A 15,497-nucleotide genomic window follows, 5' to 3' on the forward strand; every position below is an offset into this window, starting at 1 on the left:
ACATAATAAAAGCAGTACTAAGAGGAAAACTCACAGCTCTGAGTGCCTTTAAAAAGACACTGGGGGAGCATACACTAGCAGCTTGACAGCAGGCCTAAGAACTCTAGAATAAAAAGAAGCAAACCCACCCAAGAGAAGACAGGAAATAAACTTGGGGATGAAATCCACCAAGTAAAAACAAAAAAAAAAAAACTATGCAAAGAATCAACAAAACCAGAAGCTGGATCTTTGAGAAGATCAAAAGATAGATAAACCCTTAGCCAGACTAACCAGAGGGCAAAGAGAGTGCTTCCAAATTAACAAAATCAGAAATGAAAAGGGAGATATAACAGCAGAATCTGAGGAAATTCAAAAAATCATCAGATCCTAGACAAAAGCCCATATTCCATAAAACTGGTACCAAAGTTAAATCAAGATCAGATAAACCATCTAAACAGTCTCATAACTTCTAAAAAAAAATAAGGCATTTTTTAAAGTCTCCCAAACAAAAAGAGCCCAGGAACTGATGGGTTTATTGTAGAATTCTATCAGTCTTTCATAGGAGACCTTATACTAATTCTTTCCAAACTATTCCACAAAATAGAAACAGAAGGAACTCTACCCACTTCCTTCTATGACGCCACAATTCTGCTTACACCTAAATGACATAAAGAGCCAGCAAAGAAAGAGATCTTCAGACCAATTTCCCTTATGAATGTAGAGGCAGAAATATTCAATAAAATTCTTGCAAATTGAATCCAAAAACACATCAAAATAATCATCCATCATGATGAAGTAGGCTTCAACCCAAAAATGTAGGGATGGATCAATATACAGAAATCCATCAACATAATCCACTATGTAAAAAAAAAACTCATAGAAAAAAAAACACATGATCTTCTCATTAGATCCTAAGAAAGCATTTGACAAAATTCAACACCCCTTCATGATAAAAGTCCTGAAAAGATCAGGAATTCAAGGTCCATACCTAACATAGTAAAAGCAATATACAGCAAACCAGTAGCCAACATCAAACTAAATGGAGAGAAACTTGAAGTAATCCCACTAAAATCAGGGACTAGACAAGGTTGCCCACTCTCTCTCTACTCATTCAATATGGTACTCAAAGTCCTAGCCAGAACAAACAGACAAGAAAGGAAGTCAAAGGGATAAAAATTGGAAAGTAAGAATTCAAAATACAACTATGTGCAGATGATATGAGAGTATAATTAAGTGACCCCAAAAGTCCCACCAGAGAACTATTAAGCCTGATAAACAACTTCACCAATGTGGTTAGATGGAAAATTAACTCAAACCAATCAGTAGCTTTCCTCTACTCAAAGGACTAAACAGACTGAGAAAGAAATTAGGGAAAGGACCCTCTTCACAATAGTCACAAATAACATAAAATAAATCGATGTGACTCTAACCAAGCAAGTGAAAGATCTGTATGACAAGAACTTCAAGTCTCTGAAGAAAGAGTTTGAAGATCTCAGAAGATGAAAAGATCTCCCTAGCTCATGGATTGGCAGGATTAATATAATAAAGAGGGCCATTTTATTGAAAGCAATTTACAGATTCAATGCAAAACCCATCAAAATTCCAACTCAATTCTTCATAGAGTTGGAAAGAGCAATTTGCAAATTCATTTGGAATGACAAAAATCCCAGGATAGCAAAAGCTATCCTCAATAATAAAAGAACTTCTGGGGGAATCACCATCCCTGACTGCAAGCAGTATTACAGAGCAATAGTAATAAAACTCAAACTGTATGGTATTCATACAGAGACAGGCAGGTAGATCATTGAAATAGAATTGAAGACCCAGAAATGAACCCGCACAGTAACGGTCACTTGATCTTTGACAAAGGAGCTAAAACCATCTAGTGGAAAAGAAGATAGTATTTTAAATAAATGGTGCTGTTTCAACTGAAAGTCCCCATGTAGAAGAATGTAAATCAATCTGTTCTTATCACTCTGTACAAAGTTTAAGTCCAAGTGTATCCAGGACCTCACATAAATCCAGATATACTCAAACTAATAGAAGAAAAAGAGCCTCTAACACATGGGCATTGGGAAAAATTTCCCAAACAAAACACCAATGGCTTATGATAAAAAATTGACAAATGGAACCTCATAAAATTTCAAATCTTCTGTAATGCAAAGGACACTGTAATGAGGACAAAATGGCAACCAAGGGATTGGGTAAAGATCTTTACCAATCCCATATGTGATAGAGGGCTAATATCCAATATATACAAAGAACTCAAGAAATTAGAATCCAGAGATTCAAATAACCCTATTAAAAATTGGTTGCAGAGCTAAACAATGAATGCTGAGCTGAGGACTATGAGTGGCTGAGAAGCACCTAAAGAAATGTTCAACAGCAATAGTTATCAGGGAAATGCAAATCAGAGCAACCCTGAGATTTCACTTCACACCAGTCAGACTGGATAAGATCAAATATTCAGGTGACAACAGATGCTGTCAACGATGTAGAGAAAGAAGAACAATCCCTCCTTGTTGGTGGGATTGCAAGCTGATACACCCACTCTGGAAATCAATCTGGAAGTTCCTCATAAAATTGGATATAGTATTTCCTGAGGACCCAGCTATACCACTCCTGGGCTTTTACTCAAATGATTCTCCAACATACAACAAAGCCACATTCTGTACTATGTGCATAGCAGCCTTATTTATAATAGCCAGAAGGTAAAAACAACCCAGATGCTCTTCAACAGAGGAATGGATACAGAAAATGTGGTACATTACACAATAGAGTACTACTTCTTAGCTATTAAAAACAATGACTTCATCAAATCCCTAGGCAAATGGATGGAGCTAGAAAATATCATTCTGAATGAGGTAACCCAATCAGAAAAACCACACATGGTATGCACTCACTGATAAGTGGATATTAGCTCAAACGCTCGAATTAGCCAAGATACAATCCACAGACCACATGAAGCTCAAGAAGAAGGACGACCAAAGTGCTGATGCTTCAGTCCTTCTTAAAAGGGGGAACAAAAATATTCTTAGTAGGAGATATGGATACAAAGTTTGAAATAGAGACTGAAGGAATGGCCACTCAGAGCCTGTCCCACTTGGGGATCCAGCCCATATATATAAAGTGAAAGTCAGCAGACAATTCCACGTAGAAACCTGTCAGTTTTACTCTGGATCCCTGCTTTAAGAGTCATCTTTGGTCCTTTTCTGTGTTCTTGTCTAATCTTATCAGAAATGGTTCTAAGGACAAGTGCTTCCAAAATATATTTTAAAAACCAAATGAATGGGTCTGGAGAGATATCTCAGAGTTGATAAGGATAGGGTGTTTTTTCACAGGACTACTTGGAGAGCCCCAACCATGTGTAACTTCACTTCCAAGTGTTCTGATAGCATCTTTTGGTTTCTACAAACACCAGGAAGGCATATGATGCACAGACATACATATAGGCAAACATATATATGTATAAAATAATACTTTAAAATGTTTTTAAATGAGGAAAAGAAAAAAAGACAAAAAATGTTAAGTTCTTGTAGAGACTAGCATACTGAGTACAGACATTGAAGTCTACTTAACTCTCAAAGTCTAGCACAATACATCTTTAGTTTCTATAAAGTGCTAGTAAAACCTAGGACAAAGACAACTTCAAAGGCATTATCACATGTACCTGAAGCTATAACAAAAGACAGAGTTCCAATGTGACTCCTGAGCAATGAGTTTTCTCTCCTATTTCTATATTAAGAAGTTTAATATTTCTAAGATTCCCTACTCTAAGCCAGAATCTGGAGTTTACTTTAACTCCTTCAGGTTTTGTTGGGAAATGGTTGCATCATCACAAACAGGAATCTTAAGAAAAGTGAACTTTAGACAATGTGCTTGAACTTCAACTACTGTTCTTGTTCTAGCTACTGCATGCAGGTTTATACCGCATCAACAGTCTTGATGTCACGAACCTTCCCAGCCACCTTTGGGATGAATGCAACCACTGCAGGAAGTGGCATCAGAAGAGTAGTAGTGATAGAATTGTGTATAGGTTGCAGCCATTGTGCATATGCTTCATTCAGTTGGGCATTTTCTTAAGCCTTATTGTAACCAATCTGGTCAGGGTGTTCACAGTAAATCCAAATCTGGTAAAGCATGATCCTGGTGTGGGCCTGTGGAAGAATCAATGATGTGTGCTGACTGTAAAAGAATTCAAATTTTTCTCACTGGTGAGTATGTGAGTGTGCTCAGTAAGAGAAGGCAGACTGTGGAAGCTGGACTGATGAACACTGTGCCCCAACAGTAGCTGTCATGCAGACCCACATGTTTGTAAGATGTGGTTTATTAGTATAACAAAAGCAAAAGCAGGTGACAGAGAGCTAAAGGTGATGGTGACTGCTCAGAGCAGAGCCAGTAACTTATGGGATGGATCTACTTTTTGAATGTCACCCAATGCTCAGTTAGGCATGGACAAACTATAGATATACAGAGGAAAAAAATCTCTCTGTTTTCTACTGCTTATGGGTCCAGTTGCTTACCATGTGGGAATACAATTTTACACATATATTATATGTTCAGTTATTTGTAGCCTTGCCAGTCTCGATTGTTCAAAAGGCACCTTAGCTGTGTTCACCCTTAGCATAGAATTTCCTCCTCAATGAAGAATAGAGAGGAGATGTCCTCTTAACATATATCTCATGTGGTGGGATCAGGTACTTTTTTGCCTTTATTATCAATAGATGTCTAAGAGTGGCAAAAATGCCCTCTATGAAAACAACACTCACTGTCTACTTCAAAATGAATTTCTTAGGTCCTCGGTCAGAAAGAGCCATTAATAACCTCTGGAAACACTTTATTCCCTCTGTCAGAAAATTATTCACGTGTACCTTTTTCACTGTTTACATTTAGCCATGGTTTGAATTATCTTCTCCTGAAAGCTCCTGTTTTGACAACTTAATCCCCAAATTCACTTTGGCATGGTTTAGGTTAAAGGAGGCCACGAGGGTCCACTCCTTTGGTGGAATCAGTAGTGGCTTTATAAAATGAGATGCCTGAGCTGTCCCATTTTCTCCTCTTTGACCTCTGCCAGCCCTGGTATGATGCAACAGGAAGGTCATCATTAGATGTAAAGCAGCTGCTGGAAGTGTTCAAGATTCCCAGCCTCCAGAGCTGTGAGCAACACAACGACTTTTCTTTGTAACTATTCTGGTCTGGTCCCAGCTAATTTGTTAGAGAATTATGAAGCAGACCGAGACCCCCATCTTATGTTTTCCACTTGACAATGCCATTCCTGGATGCTCCTTTCCATGTGGCCTTCTCATTTCCAGAACTCTCTTAGACCACTTTGCAAGTTTTATGCTACTCAGCATTCTGCTCTTCAGTGTGGTTGATGATTTTTGTCTTAGTTCTCTATCTTGTTGGTTGCCCTGCATATCACAATTTTGGAGTGGCCCACGTCCTACACTACACACACATAATAAATGAAACACTGCCATTAGAGCTATATAAATTGGATTTAGACTGCTCAGTGTTCCTCTTGAGCCTGTATTGTTCACAGTTCTCTTTAACATGTTGGTGAATGCTGTGGTACATGACTCACATCTTCCATCAGGGACAGACAGCTACTCATCCCAGCTTCAGAGATGCTCTCTTGTCAGATACAGGGGATGAGCTCTACAGCTGAGAGCTCCCAGTGATGGGGAGAGGTCAGGAAGGCACATTCTTTTCATCTCTCGTCAGCTTTGTGTGTCCCATCCTGCTGCCTCTCTAGAGTTGCAGAGATGATTTACTGCAAAGGAGACTGAGTAACAGTTTGTCTCTTCTTTCTGCCTGATTCTACTTCTCTCCTTTATTTTGTACCTTTGTTCACCCCAAGAGCATCCATTAATAAATATCCTATGCCCATCCTGTGTAGTCTAGGTCTCTGGAATGCATGTGTGTGCTGAACATGAGTGCGTATAGCTTTTTATTGTGCCACTTCTCACTGTATTCATGAGGATGCGGCTAGACAATAGTAGGCATGAGATTTCAACAGTGTTATCCTCCCTGCTGACCCTGTATATTGTATTAAATAACTAAAATACTCTGTTTTTCCTCATTTTTTCCTAAAAATACCACAAAGTGTGGTGGGTAGAAGACATTTAACTATTTGTTATTTCTCCTGGGGCTTAACTAATTTTTTAAAAGGCACAAATTATTCTATGTTTATGTGTCGGCAAGAAGTGTATGAATTTGGATCCCATTCCCTTTTTGCTGAAGGCATAACTCTGAAGAAGGGTATAACCATTCCTAGGATCTTTGGAATGCCAATTTTACACAAAAATTATAAATTATGTAGGAAAAAATAAAGATTTAATACCCTATTAAGAAAACAAGCTAAAATAATGACAGGGCTTTATTTTATATATCTCTGAAATGAAAGGCATGGCCTCATTTGGCCTGTAGTTCAAGAATCTATGTCTGAAACCCCAGAGCTTTAAGAAGCAAACTCCTGACACATAGAAATTCCAAATAGCTTTAAAGGTAGCTCACAAAATGTAATCATCATGAGCACTTGGTAAGTAAGATGCCTAGTTTGTGTCAGGTATTGTGATATTTTGAGAATTCATTAAATTTATGAGGGAAAACATGAAGTTGACTGAACTTACATTTTAAATTTACTATAAGGCTACAGCTGGGATTAATAAAAGCAGAGAAATTGCTTTGAGATAAAAATATTTGAACTGGAAAATCAATAGGACATATTTTCATAACACCACTTCTCATAGGAAATTTTATAATAACCGAAAAAGCAATTTGTAAGTCATTTTTTTCATATAAGAGATATATCAAATCCGTTCATGGAAAAAGAAGCTGATTACATTTGAAATGGACTGTGTTCTTTCAAAATAAGAGTATTGGATTTTTTATAGATTCTTGAATATATTGCCATTTTAATGAATATCCACAGTGTAGTAGACATGTTCAATGTATGATTTGATTTAATTTTCCAACCTAGGGATTTCAAAAGCAACCCTGCTATGTTTTTTTTTTATATAAAAACCTTAACCCTTAAAATCATATTAATGGTATTTGGTTTGTGGAAGCTTTCTTTCATTGATGGATTAATGGTCCAGTATGCTATCCACAGAGTGTTAAAAAAGTTTCATTTCTTCCTCTGTGGTCTTCCTAACCAAAGTCCCAAAATACCTAAGTCTTAGTATATGGGCCTGTACACCATCTACCTCATCAACTTGCTTTGCCTGGAAACCTAGGCATGTTTCCTTTGTTCGTCCCCTGAATCCAACCATGTACTCTTGTTGGTATTAACTTCTGGAGTCTCTGATCTCTGTGTTCCTTTTCTCTTAGATTTCCTTTCTCTAGGGATGGTAGTCCTAAGTCTTATGTCTCCTCTTAACAATTCTTTGAAGCAATGTATGAAGAGATGCATCAAAACCATTCTCTTCTTCCCTGATTGGTAGCTGCATGATCACCATTCATTTACTTTCCAGTCACTTTACAAATACCTATTACAAATCAACCTAAATGGAAGAATACTGGTTTGAGCTCAGAGTTTTGGAGGTTTCAGTCTGTGATTAATAGCTTTGGTTTGTTAAAGCACACTACGTGACAACAGAAGATCATAGTGGAGTTGCTAATCACATAAAGATGACGAAGCAGTACTTCAAAGACATATTCCCAATTGTTTAAAAGATAATAAAGAAACAGGCTATAGTGATTGTTTTGTTCTCCCATTACTAAAGAAACAAAGGCAATAAGACCACCCATGTTCCTTTCCTACCAAACTTGCTATTCTCTAACCTCATGTGCACTTTCTTTTCTTTTTAAGTTTTTGTTTTTTCTGTGACTCAGGCTATGAACTTACTATGTAGAATGGTCTTGAACTTATGTTGTAGGTCAAACCTACATTAACACTCTGCCAACTCAGACTCATCCTCAGGCCCCTTAATCTTCTTTATGATCTAGAAATATCAGTATTGACTCCTCTCAGGCTTTATTTTCTGCTTGAAGTAGCTTCCCCTTCAAATTATCCATTACTGGGAAAGTCCAGTTACTTCAGTACTTAAAGAAGGAAATGTTCATTAATCCAGTCTTCTTCCTAAACTAAAGGCTCTCATTTGAGCTCAATTAAAACTATCTCCTCATTCCAAAAAATGTTTGACTCACAATCCGTTTCATTATCATTTATATTCCCTCCTAGAGAATATATGATTTGGCAGAAGAAGAAGAAGAAGAAGAAGAAGAAGAAGAAGAAGAAGAAGAAGAAGAAGAAGAAGAAGGAGGAGGAGGAGGAGGAGGAGGAGGAGGAGGAGGAGGAGGAGGAGGAGGAGGAGGAGGAGGAGGAGGAGGAGGAGGAGGAGAGGAAGAAGAAGATAGAGAACATAAAAATTTGAGCAGTATGATCTCCAAAATTTCATTAAAATACAACTAATGACACTGAAGACTCCTCAGTAGTAGGAAATACTGACATTTCCATCATGAAAATATCAACTATTTCGTTCATTCTATGTTGATGAACAAAATGTAAGATTTGCCATCAACTAGTCTGAAATTATAATTTCAGGTTCAGTTGGAGAACAAAAAAGGTATTACAGTATAGACTTCCATTTGAACTGCATCTTATGTTCATGTGTGGGCATTTTACTTTTATTCTAAAAGGAATCTTCGTAATTTATTATTAAATGGCAAGCTAAAAGTGCCTTTCTTGCAATGATCTTTGTGAACACTTTTCTTCTAATATGACACAAAAAGTGTGAATAAGTAGCTTGGCATGGACCCACATTTTCACTCTGAAATATTAAAACTCTTAATGTGCTGCAGAAAATATAGTGAGACAGAGACTTAACATATGATTGAGATCATTATTGATAATATTTATAAATGTTCTTCCATCCTTTTGTCTCATAATATAGTTTATGTTAATATAAATAAGGCATAAAGAGGTTTTTAGAAGTAACAGTTTTCAAATATCTGGAAATCTTTGACTTCCTGAACTCCACAAGGTGTAATTACCACATCCTTAAATTAGAAATAATGGAAGTTTATTTCTTTTCATTGATATATATGATAATAATAGCCTAGAAATCTGTTTATTATCATTGTTACAAATTAATGCTTAATCTGTGCCCACCTCCAAAAGTATCACAATTCCTTGGAACTTATGAACTGTCCAAGGGTTATAAATATGATTATTGTGTGATGATGGTGATTCAGGATTACCTGAATGGTTTCAGGACAATCACATGAGTTATTACAGAAAGGGAAGCAGAGATATTAAAGGAATGAAGTTGGGAAGCTCCCGGAAAGGGCGGCGCAGATCTTCCTGGTTGCTGCCGCTGCGGAGAGCTCGTAGGCAGCACCCCACAAGCAAACTTGAGCCTTGGGACCACAGGTAAGACCAACTTTTCTGCTGCAAGAGACCTGCCTGGTGAACTCATGACACACAGAGGCAAAATTTCTCTAGGACCAGGCACTTCTGGTGTTTACCAGGGGTCCCAAACCCGCTGATCCCGGCCCACAGCAGCTCTCTGCTCCCAAACCCCGTGGGAGAGACCTCACTGCCTGGTCAGGTGGGCACTCCTGAGGCTGTAGAGCAGAAGAGACCACCAACACTGACCACCACTTCCCACATCCCTGGCCCAAGAGGAATCTGTATATGACCTCTGGGTTCCTGTAGAGGAGGGCCCAGGAGCAGCAGGACCCCTGCACCTGAGAAACCGCCAGAACCTGAAGGGACCTACCAGATAAACAGTTCTCTGCACCCAAATATCGTGGGAGGGAGAGCTAAACCTTCACAGAGGCAGACAGGCCTGGGAAACCAGCAGAGACTGCACTCTGCACACATCTCTGATGCCAGAGGAAAACATCAAACACCATCTGGAACCCTGGTGCACGGAAGCTCCCGGAAAGGGCGGCGCAGATCTTCCTGGTTGCTGCCGCCACTCAGAGCTCATAAGCAACACCCGACGAGCAAACTTGAGCCTCCGGACCACAGGTAAGACCAAATTTTCTGCTGCAAGTGACCTGCATGGTGAACTCCAGACACAGGCCCACAGGAAGAGCTGAAGACTTGTAGATAGGAAAAAGTACACGCCCGAAAGCAGAACACTCGGTCTCCATAACTGGCTGAAAGAAAACAGGAAAACAGGTCTACAGCACTCCTGACACACAGGCTTATAGGACAGTCTAGCCACTGTCAGAAATAGCAGAACAAAGTAACACTAGAGATAATCTGATGATGAGAGGCAAGCACAGGAACCCAAGCAACAGAAACCAAGACTACATGGCATCATCGGAGCCCAATTCTCCCACCAAAGCAAACATGGAATATCCAAACACACCAGAAAAGCAAGATCTAGTTTCAAAATCATATTTTATCATGATGCTGGAGGACTTCAAGAAAGATGTGAAGAACTCCCTTAGAAAAAAATAGGAAAACATTAATAAACAAGTAGAAGCCTACAGAGAGGAATCACAAAAATCCCTGAAAGAATTCCAGGAAAACACAATCAAACAGTTGAAGGAATTAAAAATGGAAATAGAAGCAATCAAAAAAGAACACATGGAAACAACCCTGGATATAGAAAACCAAAAGAAGAGACAAGGAGCTGTAGATACAAGCTTCACTAACAGAATACAAGAGATGGAAGAGAGAATCTCAGGAGCAGAAGATTCCATAGAAATCATTGACTCAACTATCAAAGATAATGTAAAGCGGAAAAAGCTACTGGCCCAAAACATACAGGAAATCCAGGACTCAATGAGAAGATCAAACCTAAGGATAAGAGGTATAGAGAGAGTGAAGACTTCCAGCTCAAAGGACCAGTAAATATCTTCAACAAAATCATAGAAGAAATCTTCCCTAACCTAAAGAAAGAGATACCCATAGGCATACAAGAAGCCTACAGAACTCCAAAAGATTGGACCAGAAAAGAAAAACCTCCCGTCACATAATAGTCAAAACACCAAATGCACAAAATAAAGAAAGAATATTAAAAGCAGAAAGGGAAAAAGGTCAAGTAACATATAAAGGCAGACCTATCAGAATCACACCAGACTTTTCGCCAGAAACTATGAAGGCCAGAAGATCCTGGACAGATGTCATACAGACCCTAAGAGAACACAAATGCCAGCCCACGTTACTGTATCCTGCAAAACTCTCAATTAACATAGATGGAGAAACCAAGATGTTCCATGACAAAACCTAATTTACACAATACCTTTCTACAAATCCAGCACTACAAAGGATAATAAATGGTAAAGCCCAACAGAAAGAGGCAAGCTATACGCTAGAAGAAGCAAGAAACTAATCGTCTTGGCAACAAAACAAAGAGAAGAAAAGCACACAAACATAACCTCACACCCAAATATGAATATAACAGGAAGCAATAATCACTATTCCTTAATATCTCTCAACATCAATGGCCTCAACTCCCCAATAAAAGACATAGGTAAAAAACTGGATACGCAACGAGGACCCTGCATTCTGCTGCGTACAGGAAACACACCTCAGAGACAAAGACAGACACTACCTCAGAGTGAAAGGCTGGAAAACAACTTCCCAAACAAATGGTCGGAAGAATCAAGATGGAGTAGCCATTCTAATATCAAATAAAATCAATTTTCAACTAAAATTCATCAAAAAAGATAAGCAAGGAAATTTCAGAGGAAATTCAAAAAATCATCAGATCTTATTATAAAAGCCTATATTCAACAGAACTTGAAAATCTACAGGAAATGGACAATTTCCTAGACAGATACCAGGTACCAAAGTTAAATCAGGAACAGATAAACCAGTTAAACAACCCCATAACTCCTAAGGAAATAGAAGCAGTCATTAAAGGTCTCCCAACCAAAAAGAGCCCAGGTCCAGACGGGTTTAGTGCAGAATTCTATCAAACCTTCATAGAATACCTCATACCAATATTATCCAAACTATTCCACAAAATTGAAACAGATGGAGCACTCCTGGATTCCTTCTATGAAGCCACTATTACTCTTATACCTAAACCACACAAAGACCCAACAAAGAAAGAGAACTTCAGACCAATTTCCCTTATGAATATCGACGCAAAAATACTCAATAAAATTCTGGCAAACAGAATCCAAGAGCACATCAAAAAAATCATCCACCATGATCAAGTAGGCTTCATCCCAGGCATGCAGGGATGGTTTAATATACGGAAAACCATCAACGTGATCCATTGTATAAACAAACTGAAAGAACAAAACCACATGATCATTTCATTAGATGCTGAGAAAGCATTTGACAAAATTCAACACCCCTTCATGATAAAAGTCCTGGAGAGAATAGGAATTCAAGGACCATACATAAACATAGTAAAAGCCATATGCAGCAAACCAGTGGCTAACATTAAACTAAATGGAGAGAAACTTGAAGGAATCCCACTAATATCAGGGACTAGACGAGGCTGCCCACTCTCTCCATACTTATTCAATATAGTTCTTGAAGTTCTAGCCAGAGCAATCAGACAACAAAAGGAGGTCAAGGGGATACAGATCGGAAAAGAAGAAGTCAAAATATCACTATTTGCAGATGATATGATAGTATATTTAAGTGATCCCAAAAGTTCCACCAGAGAACTACTAAAGCTGATAAACAACTTCAGCAAAGTGGCTGGGTATAAAATTAACTCAAATAAATCAGTTGCCTTCCTCTATACAAAAGAGAAACAAGCCGAGAAAGAAATTAGGGAAACGACACCCTTCATAATAGACCCAAATAATATAAAGTACCTCGGTGTGACTTTAACCAAGCTAGTAAAAGATTTGTACAATGAGAACTTCAAGACTCTGAAGAAAGAAATTGAAGAAGACCTCAGAAGATGGAAAGATCTCCCATGCTCATGGATTGGCAGGATTAATATAGTAAAAATGGCTATTTTATCAAAAGCGATCTACAGATTCAATGCAATCCCCATCAAAATACCAATCCAATTCTTCAAAGAGTTAGACAGAACAATTTGCAAATTCATTTGGAATAACAAAAAACCCAGGATAGCTAAAACTATCCTCAATAATAAAAGGACATCAGAGGGAATCACTATCCCTGAATTCAAGCAGTATTACAGAGCAATAGTGATAAAAAAAACTGCATGGGATTGGTACAGAGACAGACAGATAGAGCAATGGAACAGAAATGAAGACCCAGAAATGAACCCACACACCTATGGGCACTTGATTTTTGACAAAGGAGCCAAATCCATCAAATGGAAAAAAGATAGCATTTTCAGCAAATGGTGCTGGTTCAACTGGAGGTCAACATGTAGAAGAATGCAGATCGATCCACGTTTATCACCCTGTACAAAGCTTAAGTCCAAGTACATCAAGGACCTCTACATCAAACCAGACACACTCAAACTAATAGAAGAAAACCTAGGGAAGCATCTGGAACACATGGGCAATGGAAAAAATTTCCTGAACAAAACACCAATGGCTTATGCTCGAAGATCGAGAATCGACAAATGGGATCTCATAAAACTGCAAAGCTTCTGTAAGACAAAGGACACTGTGGTTAGGACAAAACGGCAACCAACAGATTGGGAAAAGATCTTTACCAATCCTACAACAGATAGAGGCCTTATATCCAAAATATACAAAGAACTCAAGAAGTTAGAACGCAGGGAAACAAATAACCCTATTAAAAAATGGGGTTCAGAGCTAAACAGACAATTCACATCTGAGGAATGCCAAATGGCTGAGAAACACCTAAAGAAATGTTCAACATCTTTAGTCATAAGGGAAATGCAAATCAAAACAACCCTGAGATTTCCCCTTACAACAGTGAGAATGGCTAAGATCAAAAACTCAGGTGACAGCAGATGCTGGCGAGGATGCGGAGAAAGAGGAACACTCCTCCATTGTTGGTGGGATTGCAGACTGGTACAACCATTCTGGAAATCAGTCTGGAGGTTCCTCAGAAAATTGGACATTGAACTGCCTGAGGATCCAGCTATACCTCTCTTGGGCCTATACCAAAAAGATGCCCCAACATATAAAAAAGACACATGCTCCACTATGTTCATCGCAGCCTTATTTCTAATAGCCAGAAGCTGGAAAGAACCCAGATGCCCTTCAACAGAGGAATGGATACAGAAAATGTGGGACATCTACACAATGGAATATTACTCAGCTATCAAAAACAATGACTTTATGAAATTCGTAGGCAAATGGTTGGAACTGGAAAATATCATCCTGAGTGAGGTAACCCAACCACAGAAAAACACACATGGTATGCACTCATTGATAAGTGGCTTTTAGCCCAAATGCTTGAATTACCCTAGATGCCTAGAATAAATGAAACTCAAGATGGATGATCAAAATGTGAATGCTTCCCTCCTTCTTTAAAAGGGGAACAAGAATATCCTTGGCAGTGAATAGAGAGGCAAAGATTAAAACAGACACAGAAGGAACACCCATTCAGAGCCTGCTCCACATGTGGCCCATACATATACAACCATCCAATTAGACAAGATGGATTAAGCAAAGAAGTGCAGGCCAACAGGAGTCGGATGTAGATCGCTCCTGAGAGACACAGCCAGAATATAGCAAACACAGAGGCGAATGCCAGCAGCAAACCACTGAACTGAGCATAGGACCCCCATTGAAGGAATCAGAGAAAGAACTGGAAGAGCTTGAAGGGGCTCGAGACCCCATATGTACAACAATGCCAAGCAACCAGAGCTTCCAGGGACTAAGCCACTACCTAAAGACTATACATGGACTGACCCGGATTCTGACCTCATAGGTAGCAATGAATATCCTAGTAAGAGCACCAGTGGAAGGGGAAGACCTGGGTCCTGCTAAGACTGAACCCCCAGTGAACTAGATTGTTGGGGGGAGGGCGGCAATGGGGGGAGGGTGGGGAGGGGAACACCCATAAGGAAGGGGAGGGGGGAGGGGTAAGTTTGCCCGGAAACCGGGAAAGGGAATAACACTTGAAATGTATATAAGAAATACTCAAGTTAATAAAAATAAATAAATAAATAAAAAATAAAAAAATAAAGGAATGAAGTTGGAATAAAGTGATCAGAGGCATTGCTTGTAGAAGGAAGCAAGGGCTGCAGAATGCATGCAATATTTAGAATCAAAGGAGACAAGGAGGCAACTTCTCCCTTGATCATCCAGAGACACTGCAGCCCTGATAAATCTTGATGACATCATTTCCAGCTATAAGAGATGGTTGGCTCTCCATATTTGTGAACCCCACAACCTTTGACTTGACCAACTCAGATTAAAAATATTCAAAACAAGAAAATATATTGGGTAGCTATAGTTCTGTTATTATGACTTCATTTCCCAGACAGCAACTATAATAGCTACGTACTAAGCATTTATATAACATTAGGGTATGATAAATAACCTTGAGTTCAACTTTGCATCTGATGCTGTGATAAAATGGTGACTAAAACCAACCTGGAGAGGAAAGTATTTGTTTCTGAATACAAGTTATAGCCCATCACCGAGGAAAGCTTAGGCAGGACTTAAGCAGTAATCTGGAAGCAGAACCTGAA

The sequence above is a fragment of the Rattus norvegicus genome, chromosome 5 (assembly GCF_021556685.1).
Source record: "Rattus norvegicus strain SHRSP/BbbUtx chromosome 5, alternate assembly SHRSP_T2T, whole genome shotgun sequence".
Lineage (NCBI taxonomy): Eukaryota > Metazoa > Chordata > Mammalia > Rodentia > Muridae > Rattus > Rattus norvegicus.